This window comes from Sapajus apella, unplaced genomic scaffold, assembly GCF_009761245.1.
Source record: "Sapajus apella isolate SASKATOON/1434 unplaced genomic scaffold, GSC_monkey_1.0 scaffold98, whole genome shotgun sequence".
Taxonomy (NCBI): domain Eukaryota; kingdom Metazoa; phylum Chordata; class Mammalia; order Primates; family Cebidae; genus Sapajus; species Sapajus apella.
Genome location: NW_022437038.1, coordinates 6,056,666 through 6,076,661, shown reverse-complemented (window position 1 = coordinate 6,076,661; position 19,996 = coordinate 6,056,666). Strand labels below are relative to the sequence as shown.

The 19,996-nt window shown below is 39.7% G+C and overlaps 1 pseudogene; it reads left to right on the top strand.

The window, feature by feature from the left end:
- The first annotated feature begins 17,946 nt into the window (after window positions 1–17,946).
- LOC116536092 lies at window positions 17,947–18,924 on the top strand (annotated as a pseudogene).
- Window positions 18,925–19,996: the final 1,072 nt, after the last annotated feature.

The window sequence follows — 19,996 nt, the reverse complement described above, 5'->3', positions numbered from 1 at the left end:
AACCATGAACATGGAATGTTTCTCCATCTGTTTGTGTCCTCTCTTATTTCGTTGAGCAGTGGCTTGTAGTTCTCTTTGAAGAGGTCCTTTACGTTCCTTGTTAGTTGTATTCCTAGGTATTTTATTCTCTTTGTGGCAATTGTGAATGGAAGTTTGCTCTTGATTTGGCTCTCTTTAAGTCTGTTATTGATGTACAGGAATGCATGTGATTTTTGCACATTGATTTTGTATCCTGAGACTTTGCTGAAGTTGCTTATCAGTTTCAGGAGATTTGGGGCTGAGATGATGGGGTCTTCTAGATATACAATCATGTCGTCTGCAAATAGAGACAATTTGACTTCCTCCTTTCCTATTTGAATGCCCTTTATTTCTTTTTCTTGCCTGATTGCTCTGGCTAGAACTTCTAGTACTATATTGAATAGGAGTGGTGAGAGAGGGTATCCTTGTCTAGTGCCAGATTTCAAGGGGAATGCTTCCAGTTTTTGCCCATTCAGTATGATATTGGCTGTTGGTTTGTCATAAATAGCTTTTATTATTTTGAGATACGTTCCATCCATACCTAGCTTATTGAGGGTTTTTAGCATAAAGGGCTGTTGAATTTTGTCAAAGGCCTCCTCTGCATCAGTTGAGATAATCATGTGGTTTTTGTCTTTGGTTCTGTTTATATGGTGAATTACGTTTATAGACTTGCGTATATTGAACCAGCCTTGCATCCCCGGGATGAAGCCTACTTGATCATGGTGGATAAGCTTTTTGATGTGCTGTTGCAATCGGCTTGTCAGTATTTTACTGAAGATTTTTGCATCTATGTTCATCATGGATATTGGCCTGAAGTTTTCTTTTCTTGTTGAGTCTCTGCCGGGTTTTGGAATCAGGATGATGTTGGTCTCATAAAATGATTTGGGAAGGATTCCCTCTTTTTGTATTGTTTGGAATAGTTTCAGAAGGAATGGTACCAGCTCCTCTTTGTATGTCTGGTAGAATTCGGCTGTGAACCCGTCTGGACCTGGGCTTTTTTTGGGTGGTAAGCTCTTAATTGCTGCCGCAACTTCAGACCTTGTTATGGGTCTGTTCAGGGTTTTGGCTTCTTCCTGGTTTAGGCTTGGAGGAGGCAAGTGTCCAGGAATTTATCTGTTTCTTCCAGGTTTACTAGTTTATGTGCATAGAGTTGTTTGTAATAATCTCTGATGATGATTTGAATTTCTGTGGAATCCATGGTGATATCCCCTTTATCGTTTTTTATTGCATGAATTTGGTTATTCTCTCTTTTCTTTTTTATTAATCTGGCTAGTGGTCTGTCTATTTTGTTGATCTTTTCAAAAAACCAGCTCCTGGATTTATGGATTTTTTGAAGGTTTTTTTGTATCTCTATCTCCTTCAGTTCTGCTCTGATCTTAGCTATTTCTTGTCTTCTGCTAGACTTTGAGTTTTTTTGATCTTGCTCCTCTAGCTCTTTCAGTTTTGATGATAGGGTGTCAATTTTTGATCTCTCCATGCTTCTCATGTGGGCACTTATTGCTATATATTTTCCTCTAGAGACTGCTTTAAATGTGTCCCAGAGATTCTGTTAAGTTGTGTTTTCATTCTCGTTGGTTTCAAAGAACATCTTTATTTCTGTCTTCATTTCGTTGTTTATCCAGTCAACATTCAAGAGCAAGTTGTTCAGTTTTTATGAAGCTGTGCGGTTCTGGGTTAGTTTTTGAATTCTGAGTTCTAACTTGATTGCACTGTGATCTGAGAGACTGTTTGTTATGATTTCCGTTCTTTTGCATTTGCTGAGGACTGATTTACTCCCAATTATGTGGTCAGTTTTAGAGTAGGTGTGATGTGGTGCTGAGAAGAATGTATATTCTGTGGATTTGGGGTGGAGGGTTCTATAAATGTGTATTAGGTTTGCTTGGGTCAGGTCTGAGTTCAAGTCCTGGATATCCTTGTTAATTTTCTGTCTGGTTGATCTGTCTAATATTGACAATGGGGTGTTAAAGTCTCCCACTATTATTGTGTGGGAGTCTAAGTCTCTTTGTAAGTCATTAAGAACTTGCCTTATGTATCTGGGTGCTCCTGTATTGGGTGCATATTTATTTAGGATCGTTAGCTCTTCTTGTTGCATTGATCCTTTTACCATTATGTAATGTCCTTCTTTCTCTCTTTTGATCTTTGTTGCTTTAAAGTCTAATTTATCAGAGATGAGAATTGCAAATCCTGCTTTTTTTGCTCTCCATTTGCTTGGTAAATCTTCCTCCATCCCTTTATTTTGAGCCTTTGTGTATCCTTGCATGTGAGATGGGTTTCCTGGATACAGCACACCAATGGGTTTTTTCTTTTTATCCAATTTGCCAGTCTGTGTCTTTTGATTGGGGCATTTAGTCCATTTACATTTAGGGTTAATATTGTTATGTGTGAATTTGATACTGCCATTTTGGTGCTAGCTGGGTGTTTTGCCCATTAGTTGATGTAGATTCTTCATTGTGTTCATTCTCTTTACCATTTGGCATGTTTTTGTAGTGGCTGGTACTGTTTGTTCCTTTATATGTGTAGAGCCTCTTTCAGTAGCTCTTGTAAACCTGGCCTGGTGGTGATGAAATCTCTGAATACTTGCATGTTCACAAAGGATTTTATTTTTCCTTCACTTATGAAGCTTAGTTTGGCTGGATAAGAGATTCTGGGTTGAAAGTTCTTTTCTTTAAGGTTGTTGAATATTGGCCCCCCCTCTCTTCTGGCTTGTAGGGTTTCTGCTGAGAGATCTGCTGTGAGTCTGATGGGCTTCCCTTTGTGGGTAACCCAACCTTTCTCTCTGGCTGCCCTTAGTATTTTCTCCTTCACTTCATCCCTGGTGAATCTGATGATTATGTGCCTTGAGGTTGCTCTTCTTGATGAATATCTTTGTGGTGTTCTCTGTATTTCCTGGACTTGAATATTTGCCTGCCTTGCTAGGTTGGGGAAGTTTTCCTGGATAATATCCTGAAGAGTATTTTCCAGCTTGGATTCATTCTCTTCGTTGCATTCAGGTACACCTATCAAACGTAGATTAGGTCTTTTCACATAGTCCCACATTTCTTGGAGACTTTGTTCATTCCTTTTTACCTTTTTTTCTCTATTCTTGCCTGCCTGTTTTATTTCATTGAGTTGATCTTCAACCTCTGATATCCTTTCTTCTGCTTGGTCAATTCGGCTGTTGATACTTGTGCATGCTTCACAAAGTTCTCGTGTTGTGTTTTTCAGCTCCATCAATTCATTTATATTCCTTTCTGTTTTGTCCATTCTAGTTAGCATTTCGTCAAATCTTTTTTCAAGGTTCTTAGTTTCTTTGCATTGGGTTAGAACATGTTCTTTTAGTTCACAGAAGTTTCTTACTACCCACCTTCTGAAGTCTGATTCTGTCATTTCATCACACTCGTTCTCCATCCAACCTTCTTCCCTTGCTGGTGAGGAGTTGTGATCCCTTGTAGGAGGGGAGGTGTTCTGGTTTCGGGTGTTTTCATCCTTTTTGCACTGGTTTCTTCCCATCTTTATGGATTTATCCACCTGTCGTCTTTGTAGTTGTTGGCTTTCAGATTGGGTCTCTGAGTGGACATTCTGTTTGTTGATGATGAGGTTATTTCTGTTTCTTGGTTTTCCTTCTGACAGTCTGGTCCCTTTGCTGTAGGTCTGCTGAGGTCCACTCCAGGCCCTGCTTACCTGGGGATCACCTGCAGCAGCTGCTGAACAATAAGGGTTGTTGCCAGTTTTCTTCTTCTGCTATTTTTGTCCCAGAAGGATACCCGCCAAGTGTCAATCTGATCTCTCCTTTATGAGGTGGCTCCTTGGATATACAGGGGTCAGGTAGCTGCTTGAGGAGACTGTCTCTTCTTTATAGGAGCTCAAATGCTGAGCTGTGAGCTCCATTTTTCATTCAGAGCTGCTGGGCAGGTACGTTTAGGTCTGCTGCAGCAGAACTCATAAACTGCTTTTTGTTCCCAGGTGCTCTGTCCCAGGGATTTAGGGCTTTATGAGTTTCCGTTATGCTGCTGCCTTCTTTTTTTTTCCTTCAGAGCTGCCCTGCCCAGCAAGGAGGCAGCCTAGTCACTGTCTGCCTGTAGAGGCTTTGCTGAGCTGCTGTGGGCTCCTCCCAGCTGCCGAGTGAACTTCCCTGCAGTCCTGTTTATATGGGTGTAGTTAGAATTGCCTTGGCAATGGTGGCCCGCCTCTGTTAAGGCAGAGCCTCTCTGCAGTGGTGGGTTGCCTTGGCTACGGCGGTCTGCCTCGGCAATTGCGGGTTGCCTTGGCAACGGCAAGCTGCCTCAGCAATGGCGGGTTGCCTTGGCAACGGCGGGCTGCCTCAGCATTGGCTGACTACCTCTGTAGCGGTGGGCTGCCTAAGTAATGGCAGACGACCCTCCCCCACAGAGCTGGACCTTTCCGGGTTCAGCTGCGCTTGCTGTGAAACTCTCAATCCAGATAGTTTCTGATTGCTGTTCTTTTGTGGGGGTGGGACCAGCCGAGCCTGATCGCCTGGCTCCCTGCCTCGGAGCTTTTTTTTTTTTTTTTTAAGTTGGTGTTCCAGTTGCCAGTTGAAGAGGTGCCTGGGTCTGTGTTTTTCCCAGCAACTCACCATGCTGGCTTAAACAGCGGCACTGAGATTTGTGGCGCTGTTTTTGCCCTGGAATCTACTGTCCTGGTTCCCTGCACGGTCCCCTTTTTAAACAGACGAATGGGTGACTTCCTGTGGCTCCAATCGCCAGCCAAAAGGGCAGCCAGACTGGTGTATTTTGTACGGAGAACCATTGCTCTGGGGCGCTGGCAAAGCAGCAGCGTGGGGCAAAGCAGCGGCGCCGGCCGGCACAGCCGTGCTGGCCAAAACAGCCATGCTGGCAACCCATGGAGCTCCTCCCCCTGGGAATTGCCTAGTCTGTGGGCAATAAAAATGCGGCGTCCACTCACCCTCTGCGCTTTCACTGGGAGCTGCAATCCTGAGCTGTTCCTAAATGGCCATCTTGGATTGTCTCTCCATTCCTTTTATTGCTGATTAGTATCCCATTGTAGGAATATAATGCTTTATCTATTTACCAGTTAATGGGCACTTGTGGGCTTTCCACTTTTTGGCTACTGTGACTAATCTTGCTACAAACATTTGTCCACAATTTTTGGTGTGTATATACATTTTCATTGCTCTTGGTTATGTAGCTGGAAGTAGAATGGCTGGATCAAAGGATAGGTGTATGCTTAACAGTATAAGAAATCACCAGTGTATTTCCTAAAGTTGTATGATTTTATGGCACAGCAATTTGAGACTTCCAGTTGCTCTACCCCCAAACCAACACTTGGTATAGTTTAGCTGTTTTAGTGGGTGTGTAGTGGTATGTTACAGTGATTTTAATTTGGACATCTTTAATAACTAATGATGTTGAGCATAATTTCATGTGCTTCTTTTGCCAATTTTATATTTTTTGTGACACGTTTTTTCAAATCTTTTGTCCATTTTCTTATTGGGTTGTCTTTTTCTTATCAAATTGTAAGAGTTACTTATAAACTTGGCATACAAGTCCTTTAAAACATATATGTTTTGCAAATATTTTCCTACAGTCTGTGGCATGCCTTTTCATTTTCTTGATAGTGACTGTTGAAAAGTAGATACTTTTAATATAGGTGAAGTCCAATTTATCATTCTTCTTTTATAATTTGTGCTTTTTATATTACATTCAAGAAATCTTTGCCAAATTTAAAGTCTCTAAAATTCTCTCCTATGGTTTGTTTAGGAAGTTGCATACTCTTAGGCTTTACATATAAATACATGATGCAAGAGGGAGGTGAAGCAAGGTGGCAGAATAGAAAGCTCCACTGATGGTGCCTACCACCCCATAAGGACACCAAGTTAACAACTATCTATGCAAACACCTTTATAAGAACCAAAAACTAGTTGAGCACTTAGAGTAACTGGTTTTAACTCCCTATCACTGAAAGATGTACTGAAGATACAGAAAAAAGAGTCATGAATTATTGATGCCACCCCACCCTAACTCTAGGAATAGCTGCGTGGTTCAGGGAGCCCCTCTGGGCACTGGGAGAGTGAAAACACAGCAACTCTCAGACATTAAACTCAGTGTTGTCCTCTTAAACCAGAAAGGAAAACAAGACCAAACTCAGCAGACACCCACCCATAGAGGGAACCTTTAACCAGCCCTACCAAGAGGCGAGTCACTGATCACAGCATTCCAAACTTGAGTGCCCGCAAACCTTGTCACCAAGGGCCAAAGTGCTCCCAGTTTCCAAGCAAATTTGAAAGGCAGCCTAGGCCATAAGGACTGCAACTGGTAGGCCAGTCCTAGGGCTGAACTAGGCCCAGAGATAGTGGATGGTGGGGGGGGGGCATGTGAAATACTGAGACACAAGGTGGGGTAACCTAGGGGGTGCTGAAATCACTTCTCTCCTAACCACAGGCTACACAGCTCAAAGCCCCAAAAGAGATCTCTTTCCTCCATGTGAGGAGAGGAGAAGGAAGAGAAGGAAGAGTGGGTATATTAGTCCGTTTTCATGCTGCTGATAAAGACATACTTGTGACTGGGAAGAAAAAGAGGTTTAACTGGACTTACAGTTCCACATGTCTGGGGAAGCCTCAGAATTATGGTAGGAGGTGAAAGGCAAGTCTTACAAGGCAGTGGCAAGAGAAAAATGAGGAAGAAGTGAAAGCAGAAACCCCTAATAAACCCATCCAATCTCATGAGACTTATACACTATCACGAAAATAGCATGGGAAAGATCAGCCCCCATAATTCAATTACCTCCCCCTGGGTCCTAATCACAACAGGTGGGAATTCTGGGAGAAACAATTCAAGTTGAGATTTGGGTGGGGATACAACCAAACAGTCTCAGTGGGGAAGACTTTGTCATGAATCCTGGATACCAGCTCAGCCACAGCAAGATAGGGCACCAGTCAGAGTCAAGATGCCCCCATTTCAGACCATAGCTCCCAGATGTTTCTTGGAAAAAGAAGGGAACCTGCTGCCTTGAAGGAAAACACTCAGTCCTGGCAATATTCATCACCTGCTAACTAAGGAGGCCCTTGGGCCCTGAATAATCAGCAGTGATACTCAGGTACTATACTGAGAGCATCTGAGAGACTTACTGGCTTCAGATGAGACTCAGCACATTGCTAGCTGTGGTGGCTGTGGGACAAAACAAAACTCCTATTTGAGAAAAGCAGAAGGTAAAGTAAAGGGGACTTTGTCTTGCACAAAGATGGGGTTGTTTTTTCTTGTAAATTTGTTTTAGTTCTTTGTAGATTTTGGATATTAGCCCTTTGTCAGATGGGTAGATTGCAAAAGTTTTTTTCCCATTTTGTTGGTTGCTGGTTCACTCTAATGATAGTTTCTTTTGCTGTGCAGAAGCTCTTAAGGTTAATTAGATCCCATTTGTCTATTTTGGCTTTTTTTGCCATTGCTTTTGGTGTTTTAGTCATGAAGTCCTTGCCTATACCTATGTCCTGAATGGTATTGCCTAAGTTTTCTTCTATAGTTCTTATGGTGTTAGGTCTTATGTTTAAATCTTTAATCCATCTGGAGTTAATTTTTGTATAAGGTGTAAGAAAGAAGTCCAGTTTCAGCTTCCTGCACATGGCTATCCAGTTTCCCAATGCCATTTATTAAACAGGGAATCATTTCCCCATTGCTTGTTTTTGTCAGGTTTGTCAAAGATCAGATGGTTGTAGGTATGTGGCATTACTTCCAAGGCCTCTGTTCTGTTCCATTGGTCTATATCTCTGTTTTGGTACTAGGACCATGATGTTTAGATTACTGTAGCCATATAGTATATTTTGAAGTCAGGTAGCATGATACCTCCAGATTTGTTCTTTTTGCTTAGAATTGTCTTAGCTATGAGGGTTCTTTTTGGTTCCATATGAAGTTTAAGGTGTTTTTTTCCAATTCTGTAAAGAAGGTCAATGGTGGCTTGATGGGGATAGCACTGATTCTACAAATTACTTTGGGCAGTATGGCCATTTTCACGATATCAATTCTTCCTAACCATGAGCATGGAATGTTTCTCCATCTGTTTGTATCCTCTCTTTTTTCCTTGAGCAGTGGTTTGTAGTTCTCCTTGAAGAGGTCCTTCAAGTCCTTTGTTAGTTGTATTCCTGGGTATTTTATTCTCTTTGTAGCAATTGTGAATGGGAGTTCACTCATGATTTGGCTCTCTGTTATTGGTGTATAGGAATGCTTGTAATTTTTTCACATTGATTTTATATCCTGAGGCTTTGCTGAAGTTGCTTATCATCTTAAGGAGATTTTGGGCTGAGATGATGGGATATTCTCATTCTGTAGCCATCACCGCGGGCCATAAGGAGTACTGCCAAACTAACACTGCTGTTACCTTAAGGCCCAAGATTTTTTAAGTCAGTTTGTGGTGAATGCTGTCTGGCCTGGGACTCATCCTTCAGAGAATTTGGCTCCCCTCTGGTCCAGACCAGGTCCAGAAATGCTATCCTAGAGTCAAATCATTTTTTAGTGGGTGAAGGATATGGACAGGCAGTTTTCAAAAAAAGGCATTTATGTGGCCAGCAAACATAGGAAAAAATGCTCATCATCACTGGTCATTAGAGAAATGCAAATAAAAACCACATTGAGATACCATCTCACACTAGTTAGAATAGTGATTATTAAAAAATCTGGAGACAACAGATGCTGGAGAGGATGTGGAGAAATAGGAACGCTTTTACACTGTTGGTGGGAGTGTAAATTAGTTCAACCATTATGGAAGACAGTTTGATGATTCCTCAAGGGTCTAGAAATAGAAATACCATTTGACCCAGCAATCCCATTACTGGGTATATACCCAAAGGATTATAAATCATTCTATTATAAAGACACATGCACATGTATGTTCATTGTGGCACTGTTTACAATAACAAAGACTTGGAACCAATCGAAATGCTCATCAAGGATAGACTGGATAAAGAAAATGTGGCACATATACATCATGGAATACTATGCAGCCATAAAAAAGGATGTGTTCATGTCCTTTGCAGGGACATGGATGAATCTGGAAACCATCATTCTCAGCAAACGGATTCAAGAACAGAAAACCAAACACCACACGTTCTCACTCATAGGCGGGTGTTGAACAAGAACACATGGACACAGGGACGGGAACATCACACACTGGGGTCTGTTGGGGAGTGGGGGGCTAGGGGAGCGATAGCAGGGGGTGAGGAGGTTGAGGAGGGATGACAGGAGAAATACCAAATGTAGGTGAAGGGGGGATGGAGGCAGCAAACCACCATGGGATGTGTATACCTATGTAACAATCCTGCAAGATCTGCACATGTACCAGAATGTAAAGTATAATAAAAAAAAAAAAAAAAAAAGAAAGGGGAGGAAAAATCAGGAAGGACTGCATTGTGAATTGAGTGCCAGCAAAGCTGCAATACAATAGAATAACAAGTAGACTTCTAAGGTTTTTTTTACTCTAGTCCCTGACTTGCATATGCCACTTCTGGGCCCAACCAGGGCCCTGGAGAACTTGCTGCCCTGAATGGAAGGACACAGGACTGTCTGGCTTTGTCATATGCTGGTTTGAGGGCCTCAGGGTCTTGAGAAAACATAAGCACTAGCCAGGGAGTGGTTACAGCAGGCCGTGGGCAAGACCAAGCATTGTGCTGGCTTCAAGTCTGATCCAGCACAATCATATGGTGGTGACCACAGGGATGTTTGTGTTACTCCACCTCCAGTGTTAGGTGGCTCAGAATAGAGAGAGAGACTCTGTATGTTTGGGAGAAAGTATGTTCTGGGAGAAAGTTCTCAACAAGAGAACAAGAATTTCTGCCAGGTAATACAGAAAATTCTCCCAGATATTGGGGAGAATTTTAGCAAGAGATAATTTTGGGGAGAATTTTATCCAAAACCTGTGCAAGAATGCTGAAAATTCAAAAAAAAAACCAGAATGCCTCTTCTTCTCCAAATGATTGCAACTTCTCTCCAACAAGGGCACAAAACTGAATGGAGAATGAGGTTGATTAAATGACAGAAGTAGGCTTCAGAATGTGGGTAATAACAAACTCCTCTGAGCTAAAGGAGCATGTCTAACCCAATACAAGGTAGCTAAGAACCTTGATAAAAGGTTACAGGAACTGGTAACTAGAATAACCAGTCTAGAGAAGAACATAAATGATCTGATGGAGCTGAAAAGTACAGCACAAAAACTTTGTGAAGCATGCACATGTATCAACAGCCAAATCAATCAAGTGGAAGAATGGATATCAGAGATTGAGGATCAACTTAATCAAATAAAGGATGAAGACGAGATAAGAGAAAAAAGAATGAAAAGGAATGAAAGAAACCTCCAAGAAATATGGGACTATGTGGAAAGACCAAACCTATGATTGATTAGTGTACCTGAAAGTGATGGGGAGAATGGAACCAAGTTGGAAAACACACTTCAGTATATTATCCAGGAGAACTCCCCCAACCTAGCAAGGCAGGCCAATATTCAAATTCAGGAAATACAGAGAATACCACTAAGTTACTCCTTGAGAAGAGCAACCCCAAGACATATAATCATCAGATTCTCCAGGGTTGAAACAAAGAAAATGATTTTAAGGGCAGCCAGAGAGAAAGGCCAGGTTACTTACAAAGCAAAGCCCCTAAGACTAACAATGGATCTCTCTGCAGAAACCCTACAAACCAGATGAGAGTGGGGGCCAATATTCAACATTCTTAAAGAATTTTAAACCAGAATTTCATATCCAGGCAAACTAAGCTTCATAAGCAAAGGAGAAATAAAATCCTTTCCAGACTAGCAAATGCTGATGGGTTTTGTCACCACCAGGCCTGCCTTACAAGAACTCCTGAAGGAAGTCCTAAATATGGAAAGGAAAAACTGGTACCAGCCACTGCAAAAACATACCAAACTATAAAGACCAATAACATTATGAAGAAACTGCATCAACGAATGTGCAAAATAACCAGCTAACACCATTATGACAGAATCAAAGTCACACGTAACAATATTAACATTAAATGTAAAAGGGCTAAATATTCCAATTAAAAGACACAGACTGGCAAATTGGATAAAGAGTCAAGACCCACTGGTGCGCTGTATTCAGCAGATCCATGTCACATGCAAAAATACACACAGGCTCAAAATAAAGGGATAGAGGAATATTTTTCAAGCAAATGGAAAGAAAAAAAAGCAGGGGTTACAATCCTAGTCTCTGGTAAAATAGACTTTAAACCAACAAAGATCAAAAGAGACAAAGAAGGGCATTACATAATGGTAAAGGGATCAATGCAACAAGAAGAGATGACTATCCTAAATATATATGCATCTAATACAGGAGCACCCAGATTCATAAAGCAAGTTCTTACAGACCTACAAAGAAACTTATACTCCCACAGAATACTGGGAGACTTTAATGACCCACTTCAATATTAGGCAGATCAACAAGACAGAAAATTAATAAGGATATTCAAGACTTGAACTCAGCTCTTGACCAAGTAGACCTAATAGACATCTACATAACTATCCACACCAAATCAACAGAATATACATTATTCTCAGTGCCACATAGCAATTATTCTAAAATTGACCACATAATTGGAAATAAAACACTCCTCAAGAAAATGCAAAAGGATGGAAATAACAAATAGTCTCTTTGATCACAGTGCAATCAAATCAGAAATACAGAGAAGCTCACTCATCACCACACAACTACATGGAAACTGAACAACCTAATTTTTAATGACTACTGGGTAAATAACAAAATTAAAGCAGAAATAAACAAGTTCTTTAAAACCAATGAGAACAAGGAGACGATGTACCAGAATCTCTGGGACACAGCTAAAGCAGTGTTTAGAGGGAAATTTATAGCACTTAATGCCCACATCAGGAGGCAGAAAATATCTAAAATCAACACCCTAACATCATAGTTAAAAGAACTAGAGAAGCAAGAGCAAACAAATTTAAAAGCCAGCAGAAGTCAATAAATAACTAAGATCAGAGCAGAACTAAAGGTGATAGAGACACCTTCAAAAAATTAACACATCCAGGAGATGGGTTTTGAAAAGATTAATAAAGTAGATAGACCACTAGCTAGACTAATAAAGAAGAAAAGAGACAAGAATCAAATAGACACAATAAAAAATGATGAAGGGGGTATAATTACCACTGATCCCACAGAAATACAAACTACCATTGGAGAATACTATAAATAGCTCTACTAAAATAAACTAGAACATCTAGAAGAAATGGATCAATTCCTGGACACATACGCCCTCTCAAGACTAATCCAGGAAGAAATCAAAACCCTGAATAGACCAATAACAAGTTTCAAAATTCAGGAAGTAATTAATAGCCTACCAACCAAAAAAATCCAGGACCAGACAGATTCGCAGCTGAATTCTACCAGAGGTACAAAAAGGAGCTGGTACCATTCCTTCTGAAATTATTCCAAACAATAGAAAAAGAGGGATTCCTTGCTAATTCATTTTATGAGGCCAGCATCATCCTGATACCAAAACCTGGCATAGACACAACAACAACAACAAAATTTCAGGCCAATATCCCTGATGAACATTGATGCAAAAATCCTTGATAAAATACTGGGAAACTGAATCCAGCAGCACATCAAAAAGCTTATCCACCATGATGAAGTCAGCATCGTCCCTGGGATGCCAGGCTGGTTCAACATATGCAAATCAATAAACATAATCTATCACATAAAGAGAACCAGTGACCAAAATCACATGATTATCTCAATAGATGCAGAAAAGGCCTTTGATAAAATTCAACATTGCTTCATGCTAAAACCTCTCAATAAACTAGGAATTGATGGAACATATCTCAAAATAATAAGAGCTATTTATGACAAATATGCAGCCAATATCATACTGAATGGGCAAAAGCTGGAAGCATTCCCTTTGAAAACCAGCACAAGACAAGGATGCCCTCTCTCACCACTCCTATTCAACACAGTATTAGAAGTTTTGGCCAGGGCAATAAGGCAAGGGAAAGAAATAAAGTGTATTCAAATAGGAAGAAAGGAAGTCAAATTGTCCCTGTTTGCAGATGACATGACTGTATGTTTAGAAAACCCCATAGTCTTAGCCCCAAAACTCCATAAGCTGATAAGCAACTTCAGCAAAGCCTCAGGATGCAAAATCAATGTGAAAAAATCACAAGCATTCCTATACACCAATAATAGACACACAGCCAAATCATGAGTGAACTCTCATTCACAATTGCTACAAAGAGAATAAATTACCTAGGAATACAACTTGAAAGGGGTATGAAGTACCTCTTCAAGGAGTACTACAAACCACTGCTCAAGAAAATAGGAGAGGACACAAAACAAATGGGAAAAACATTCCATGCTCATGGATAGAAAGAATCAATATTGTGAAAATGGCCATACTACCCAAAGTAATTTATAGATTCAATGCTATTCCTATCAAGCTACCATTGACTTTCTTCATGGAACCAGAAGAAACTAAATTTCATATGGAACTAAAAAAGAGACCGTATAGCCAAGACAATCTTAAGCAAAAAGAACAAAGCTGGAGGCATTATGTTACCTGACTTCAAACTGTACTACAAGGCTACAGTACAAAAGAGCGTGGTACTGGTACCAAATCATATATGTAGACAAATGGAACAGAACTGAGGCCTCAGAAATAACACCACACATCTACAACCCTTTGATGTTTGACAAATCTGAAAAAAGCAATGGGGGAAGGATTCCCTATTTAATACATGCTGCTGGCAAAACTGGCTAGCCATATGCAGAAAACAGAAACTAGACCCCTTCCTTACACCTTATGCAAAAATTAACTCAAGATGGATTGAAGACTTAAATCTAAACCTAAAATCATGAAAACCCTAGAAGAAAACCTAGGCAATACCGTTCAGGACATAGGCATAGGCAAAGACTTCATGACTAAGATACCAAAAGCAATTGCAACAAAAGGCAAAATTGACAAATGGGATCTAATTATACTAAAGAGCTTCTGCATGGGAAAAGGAACTATTATCAGAGTGAACCGGCAACCTACAGAATGGGAGAAAATTTTTGCAATCTATCCATCTGACAAAGGGCTAATATCCAGAATCTACAAGGAACTGAAACAAATATACAAGAAAAAAAAGCAACCCCATCAAAAAGTGGGTAAAGGATATGAACAGACACTTCTCAAAAGAAGACATTTATGCAACCAACAAACATAAGAAAACAAACTCATCCTCACTGGTTATCACAGAAATTCAAATCAAAACCACAATGAGATACCATCTCATGCCAGTTAGAATGGTGCTTATTAAAATGTCAGGAAACAACAGATGCTGGAGAGGATGTGGAGAAATAGAATCACTTTTACAGTGTTGGTGGGAGAGTAAAGTAGTTTAACCATTGTGGAAGACAGTGTGGCAATGCCTCAAGGACCTAGAACTAAAATACCATTTGACCCAGGAATCCCATTACTGGATATATATCTAAAGGATTATAAATCATTCTACTATAAAGACACATGTACTCATTTTCTTATTACAGTACTATTCACAATAGCAAAGACTTGGAACCAGCCCAAATGCCTATCATTGATAGACTGGATTAAAAAAACGTGGCATATATACACCTTGGTATACTATGTAGCCATAAAAATAATGAGTTCATGTTCTTTGTAGGGATATGGATAAAGCTGGAAACGATCATTTTCAAGAAACTAACAGAGGAACAGAAAACCAAACACCTCATGTACTCACTCATACACTCATAAGTGAGAGCTAAACAATGAGAACACATGGACACCAGGAGGAGAACATCACACACAGGGCCTGTCAGGGGGTTGGGGGCAAGGGAAGGGAGAACATTAGGGCAAATAATGTATGTGGGGTTTAAAACCTAGATGACAGGTTGATGGGTGCAGCAAACCACCATGGCATATGTATACATATGTAACAAACCAACACATTCTGCACATGTATCCTAGAACTTAAAGTGTAATAAAAAATATAATTAAAAAGATCAGAGTATAAATAAGTGAAACTGAAATGAAGAAAACAATACAAAAAAAAAAAAGAAACAAATAGTTGCTTTCTTGAAAAGTAAAACAAAAATGACAGACCTTTAGCCAGAGTAAGGAACAAAGAGAGAAGATCCAAATAAATAAAATCAGAAATGAAAAAGGAGGCATTAAACTGATACTGAAGAAATTCTAAGGATCATTACTGGCTGCTATGAGGAACTATATATGCATATTAATGGGAGAATCAGGAAGAAATTGACAAATTGTGGGATACATACAACCTGCTTAGATTGAAACAGGAAGAAATCCAAGACCTGAACAGGCGGATAACAAGTAATGAGATTGAAGCCATATTAAAAAGTCTTCCATCAAAGGAAATCCTGGGACCTGATGGTTTAGCTGCTGAATTCTACTAATACCAATCCTACTCAAACTATGCCAAAAAATAGTAAAGAAAGGGGACACTTCCAAACTCCTTCTATGAGGTTAGTATTACCCTCATAACAAAACCTGAGAAAGATACATGATAAAAAGAAAACCATAGGCCAATATCTCTAATGAATATTCATGCAAAAATCCTTAACAAAATCCTAGCAAACCAAATTCAGGAATACATTAGAAAGATCATTCATCATGACCAAGCTGGATTTATCCTAGGGATGCAAGTTTGGTTCAACATACTCAATCAATGTAATAGATCATATCATTCAACAGAATGAAGGATAGAAACCATATGATCATTTTGATTGATGCTGGAAAAGCATTTGATAAAATTCAACATGCCTTCATGATAAAAACATGAAATAACCTAGGGATAGAAGGAACATACCTCAACATAATAAAAGTCATATATGACAGACCCACAGTTAGTAGCATACTGAATAGGGAAAAACTGAAAAATTTTCCTCTAAGATTGAGAACAGGACAAGGATGCCCACTGTCCCCACTGTTATTCAGCATAATACTAGAAGCCCTAGATAGAGCAATCAGACAAGAGAAAGATATAAAAGGCATCCGTATTGGAAAGCAAAAAGTCAAATTATTCTTATTTCCAGATAACATAATGTTATACTTGGAGAAACCTAAAGATGCCACAAGAAAACTTACAAGTGATAAGCAAATTTAGTAAAATTGCAGGATACAAAATTAACATAAAAAAATTACTAGCGCTGGTTGGTTAAAATAACCAAGTAGAAGCAGCTGTGGTGCATGGCACTCATGGAGTACTATAAGGGAGAGTGAATATAGTACCTTCACTGAAATATCCAGTTGTTCCCATTGGGACTGATCAGGAAAACAACTTGACCCATGGAGAATAAGGAAAAGCAGGGTGTGGCAATGGCCCACCTGGGAGTGACATGGAGCCAAAGGAAGCAGTAAGTGAATGTATGACCCTGGGAAGCCACACTTCTATAGATCTTTGCAACCCTTGGACCAGGAGATCCCCTTGTGAGCCCACGCAACCACAGCCTTGGGTTTAACACCTAGAGCTGTGTGGAGTCTCAGCAGAGCATCTGCTCAGACATGCACAGAAACCTAGGAGCTTTACATATTCCAGACCCAGGATACCCAGGAAGGTGAGAGGTTCATACATACCTCTAGGAGAAGGCTGAATTCAAGGGTATGAGCAGCTTTGGTCTGTGGGCCCCACTTCCATGGCTGTCTTTCTAAAATAAGATAGAGAAGAATAGAGGAAAAAAAGGAATAAAAAGGAATGAACAAAACATCCAGAAAATATGGGATTATGTAAAGAGACCAAATCTATGACTCACTGGGGTACCTGAAAGAAACAGGGAGAGCCAAACCAATTTGGAAAACATATTTCAAGATATTGTCTAGGAGGACTTCCCCAACCTATATAGACAGGCCAACATTAAAATTCAGAAAATGAAGAGAAGCCCAGTAAGATACTTCACAAGAATATTATCCCCAAAACACATAGTCATCAGATTCTCCAAGGTCAAAATGAAAGAAAAATGTTAAGGGCAGCCAGAGAGAAAGGCCAGGTCACCTACAAAGGGAAGCCCATCAGACTAACAGTAAACTTCTCGGTAGAAATCATACAAGCCAGAAGAGATTGAGGGCCAATATTCAACATTCTTAAAGAAAAGAATTTCCAACCCAGAATTTCATATCCAGCCAAACTAAGCTTCATAGGCAAAGGAGAAATAAGATCTTTTTCAGGTAGGCGGGAAGTGGCGACTGGCTGAAGGAGCTGATTCTGTTGCTGCTGCAGGGTGAGTGGGAAAGACGCCATGTATGTGTAGTCGGGACCATCGCAGGAGCCTGAGGACACTTCTCTGTCATCACAGTCAGTTTTATATGTGGTACCACAAAAGATAAGGCTGAGACTCCAATAAACATGGGACTATGTGAAAAGACCAAATCTTTGTCTGATTGGTATACCTGAAAGTGCTGGGGAGAATGGAACCAAGTTGGAAAACACTCAGGATATCATCTAGGAGAACTTTTTAAACCTAGCATGGCAGGCCAACATTCAAATTCAGGAAATGTAGAAGAACACCACAAAAATACTCCTCGAGAAGAGCAACCCCAAGATAAGGTTGAGAACATGGGAAGCTTCTCAGCAGTTAAATCAAATCCAAACACAACTCACTGCCAGAGCAAAGAGGAAATATTCAGAGGCTGATGAAGCCTACTTTTAGGAGGAGAGAAACCACTAAAGAATGAAACTGGCTTGTCTTCAATTAAAAAAAAAATTAAAGGACGCACACATAAGGAAGAGAGAGAAAATCCTTTAAAATGGAATAGAATTGAACTTGATATACATGGCAATTTGATCACATCAACACCAAGAGCAGGAGAGAAATCTAACAGATATCTTGAGTAAGACAGAAAAGTCAAGTTAATGGAGAAGCTGGTAGTTATGAAAAGAAAAATCAACTTATAAAATAAAATGGAAAATTAGAAAATAATCCTTCCTCTGGCAGTTCTCCAAGGACTACTTTGTGGGGGACCATATTTTCTCTGGTCTTCAACTTTTTTTCATCAACAAATAAAAATGGAACATCAGGATCAGATTCTCCAGGACATGCTGTGGAAGCGAAGAAATGGTAAAACAACTTGATATGGGACAGGTGGATGAGATCACTATCAGTACTACTACATCAACTAATGGAGCAGCTAACGCAAATCAAGCAGTTCAGGTGAAACCATCAATAAACAATGGTTTAGAGGAAACAGTAATCATGATATCTCACCCCTTACAGCACCAGTAATTCCAGATAGTGGTTATTCATCATCCCATACAGAGGCCACCTACGAAGAAGGCTGGGAAGTATTTTGCCCCTATTATTTCATCAAACATGTCTTGCCACTGACAGAAGAAAAACTAAACAAGAAACCTGCTCTTTTGTTGAAAACAAGAAGCACACAGGAATTCTCCCTAGATTTAAATTTGGATGAAACACTAAGTGCACTGTAGTCTAAATGAGCTAGAAGATGCAGCACTTACTTTTCCAGTCCTTTTCCATGATGTCATTTATCAGGTTTATGTGAGATTAAGACCATTTTTCAGGGAATTCCTAGAGTAATTTTTCAGATGGATGAGATTATTCTTTTTACCGCTTTTAAGAAGGTGTAAGCAGGCAAGTTACTGACCATACTAGACCCTAAAAAGCAAAGGGTCAAGCACCGATTTTTCTGTGATCATTGTGTTTGTACAAAGAAAATATATAAAGGACTTAAATATTCTTGGAAGAGATCTTTCAAAAACTATAATAATTGACAACTCACCACAGACTTTGCATATTAGCTTTCTAATGGAATCCCTATAGAAAGTTGGTTTATGAATAAAAATGACAATGAACTCCTAAAATAGATTTTATTCCTGGAGAAGCTTGTATAACTGAGTGAAGATGTTCGACCACACATCAGAGACAGATTTCACTGGCATGATTTGCTGTCCCAAGATTAAGTACCAGGACTTGTCAAATCACTGAAGGAGGAGAGACCACAGAATTCTTTTGGACTAAGACAAAAACATTGCCATTACTGTTGAAATTTTGCATTTTTGTACCCCGTCTTGCTTGTTTTATTCTTGGTGCCCAATAATAATAAAGGGTTACAGAAAGAGGCTTTATCCATCTCCAATTGAATGCATATAGTAGGTAGGCTAAAACAGACGAGACTTTAGAGCTAGTGTAACTCCCGTGATTTTTTTTTTATGTACAGGACATCTGCAGTTTATAAAGAATTCTGTTTCTGCCACCAGAATTTTGGTCTGTAGTCACACAGGATTTTATGATAATCACAGAGATGAAAATGGACTTTTATTTTCTCCCTGTTTGGGGTTTATAGCCACTTTTTTTTGTTACTTTAGCATTCTCATTTTATTTTTCCTATTAAGGTTTATAACATGTTTACATTTTTGACCTGTATTAGATTAGAATTTCACTATGCATTGCTTTTAGTTGAGGCATTTCATAGTTTTCTAGAAATAGTCCACTTTCATGCTTTTAAATTTTAATTTTTAAATTTTTAAGTTCCGGGGTACATGTGCAGGAAGTGCAGGTTTGTTACATAGGTATACATGTGCCATGGTGGTTTGCTGCACCCTTCAACCCATCACCTAGGTTTTAAGCACCACATGCATTAGGCACTTGTCCGAATGCTCTCCTTCCCCTAGCCCCTCACCTCTGACAAGCCCCAATGTGTGATTTTCCCCTTCCTGTGTCCATGTGTTCTCATTGTCCAAGTCCTGCTTATGGGCAAGAACATGCGGTATTTAGTTTTCTGTTCATGTGTTAGTTTGCTGAGGATGATGGCTTCCAGCTTCATCCATGTCCCTGCAATGTACATGAACTCATTATTTTTTATGGCTACATAGTATTCCATGGCATACATGTACCACATTTTCCTTATCCAGCATATCACTGATGGGCATTTGGGCTGGTTCCAAGTCTTTGCTATTTTGAATAGTTCTGCAATAAGCAAATGTGTGCATGTGTCTTTATAGTAGAATGATTTGTAATCCTTAGTGTATATAC